Source organism: Triticum dicoccoides, chromosome 7B (genome assembly GCF_002162155.2).
Source record: "Triticum dicoccoides isolate Atlit2015 ecotype Zavitan chromosome 7B, WEW_v2.0, whole genome shotgun sequence".
In the NCBI taxonomy this organism is placed as follows: domain Eukaryota; kingdom Viridiplantae; phylum Streptophyta; class Magnoliopsida; order Poales; family Poaceae; genus Triticum; species Triticum dicoccoides.
Genome location: NC_041393.1, coordinates 26717707 through 26720593, shown reverse-complemented (window position 1 = coordinate 26720593; position 2887 = coordinate 26717707). Strand labels below are relative to the sequence as shown.

At 48.1% G+C, this 2887-nt stretch overlaps 1 pseudogene; it reads left to right on the top strand.

Annotated features, from left to right (window-relative positions):
- The first annotated feature begins 332 nt into the window (after nucleotides 1-332).
- The window catches only part of LOC119340684, a 7833-nt pseudogene continuing 5278 nt past the window's right edge, over nucleotides 333-2887 (top strand).

Sequence of the window (2887 nt, the reverse complement as noted above, 5' to 3'; positions counted from 1 at the left end):
TGCTCATGCGCCTTTGGGGCTTGATGAAGCGGTCGGTCGACACGTTCGTACCAGGCACGTGCCCACCCCTCCAGCCCTCCTCCGTCCCGCACGTCACTCCGTACTGGAGCGGCACGTTGGAGAGCCAAGCAATGGCTACTGCCTAGCTAGCTAGGGCCTGCTCGGAGTGACGGATGGGTACCAAACTACCAATGCAATACCATACCATTGGAGCATATACCAATATACCGGGGCGCCAGGCAACGGACGAGCGGGCCCCGCACCGCACGGCGATGAGAAAGAGAGCACGGCTGCCGGTGCCGGCCCCAGGACGGCCAAAGAGGGAGAAGATACCTTCAAGCGAGATACAAAGGAAAGGGAAAGATAGAGAGCACCGTACGTGCATGCGGTAGCATCCATCTGTAGCATAAAGAGAGGGAAGCACTCTACCACCACAACTCCTCCTCCTCTATCCGTCCGAGCAGCGCCGCAGGGAGAAGGAGAGGAGGATAGGGGAGAAGGAGAAGGGGAAGGACAAGGGCAAGGCAGCAGGAGCAAGGCGAGAGGCAGGAGGATGGGGCGCAGCAAGGTGGAGCTGAAGCGGATCGACAACAAGGTCAGCCGGCAGGTGACCTTCGCCAAGCGCCGCAACGGCCTGCTCAAGAAGGCGTACGAGCTGTCCGTGCTCTGCGACGCCGAGGTCGCGCTCATCATCTTCTCCACCCGCGGCCGCCTCTTCGAGTTCTCCACATCCTCATGGTACCCAACCACAGCTGATTCCGCTCCGATTTGTTTGTTTTATCCCAAAGAGTTCGCTCCAAGGTCTTCTCCATGCATGTAGATGTAGCTAGGCCGCTAGGATGGTAGCCTCTCCTCATCTTCTTTTGCTGTTTCGCGGAAAGATCTGGCTGTTGCGTCTTTCCAATCATCCATCCATATCAAGTTATCAACCCATCAGAGCGCTGGGTGTGAGATGCGTTTCCCCTTTCCTCTTTTGGTGTTCATGCTCCAGATCGACAAATCAGAGCTATAAATGTGAAATCAGAGCTACTACTTGCTTGCCACCCATAGCTAGCATCTCCAGATCTGGGCAAACACACATATAGTACCTTTTCCCATTTCAGAACCGCACAAACTATTTCATTTCTTCTTCTCTGCTGGCCTGTTGCCTGGCTAGCTCAGAAAACAAATCAGCTAGTTATCCTCTTGGACAATTGATTCATTTTATACTACATGCTTGATCTGATCTTCCGTCCATGCATTGCGTTGGGGAGTTCTTGGGAGATCTGGCTCCCTATCCCTCTCTATCTCTCTGGTGTGTGTATCGCTCACTGACTAGGAGGAGATTCTACTGTTCCATTGGGAGCCAATCCTCCGGATCCTATTCTACTGTTCCATTGAGCCTTCGGCTCTCTCTATCTCTCTCTCTCTCTCCCCGCCTTAGGCCGTACGTGTAGACGTGTAGTACATGGGTGTGCTCGTCACTTGGTCAAAACCCATCAAGCTGCTGTCCTGTGGGCTATGGCTATGCAGGCCAGTGACATGTTCTCCGCATGTGAATCGTCTTACGAATTCACCGGCTAGTAGTAGCCTAGTAGGTACCAGCAGTGCGTTTTGGCCGTAGACATTTGGCACATAGGCGTACGTACGTACCTGATCCCCGTCCGCTGGCGAGAGCTAATCGTAGTAGTACCGGTACCACTCGTGCTTTCGCGTCATTATTATGCCATAATCGTATGCGGCTCTAAGCAAACACTGGCGGATGGGAGGAGGGTTTAGGTGCTACTTCCTCCGTTTAAAAGTAAGTGCCGTCGTTTTAGTTCGAACGGAAGGGAGTGCGTGCAGCTTTACGGTTGCGGGAGGAGAAATAATACCACCCTTTCCTTCCTAACTACACGTAGCACGGTGTCTAACACATGTTTTTCGCCGTCATTCTTTAATATGCACATGTTATTTGAGAAACTAACAAGGGAGTGGTAAGAGATTTGGGAAAAAAAACATCGCAGAGTTTCATGTTTAGGAAAACGTCCTAGTTTTCTTACTAACTTGTTTTTCAGTTTTGCTAGAACTCATCTAGATGAGATATAATTTGGTCTCATTCACCTTTTATAGCCATTGGATGTGATGCTATAAGATGCGTGTGTACTGACGTGGGTTGTATCTATTCTTGTTTTCAAAGTGAATGAGACCAAATTATATCTCATCTAGATGAGTTCTAGGTACTCCCCTTGTTTTTCGGCAGACACAATAAAAGCCCAGATGTTTATGTGCAGGCACAAACACTCGCACCCTTATGGATGCGCACACACACCTTATCTCTATGGGCACCTCCGACATATTGAGCCCGTAAACCTTGAGATTGACAAAGTCAATATAAACGTCTCGTAGTCGATGGGAACATTGTTTCCAGAAAAAAGGCAAGCACCCTGCTAAGCTTAAGATTTGAACCCAAGTGTGTTGGTTCCAGCAAAGGAACGTACCATACACCTAAGCTATGCCTGGTAACAATTCCGTGTACATTGAATAAAAAGATGCCATCACAAATTAGACCAAGTGGCCGTATGCATCACCCAGATGCAGAGGCCGGGGGTCATCCTCCTTTTCTAAAAAAAAATTCACAAATTAGACCAGCTTCGACGTTAAGTTTTGTTAACTGCCATGTATTTTTGGACTACCAACATGTGTACTGACCAATATCTTAATTTACTATCAAAATAAGCACAAAATTATTTTGTACCAAATCAACGACAATTAATATGGATTCGAAGGAAGTATCAAAATTATGTAGAAAAAAGGACATGAATAAGTTAATGTAGTATTTAGTTGTCATGATTTCCGGAACCAATGCGCATGGTTTTGCAGATATGGCCATTTGCACACCTCAAGTTTTTTTAACACGAATTACAAG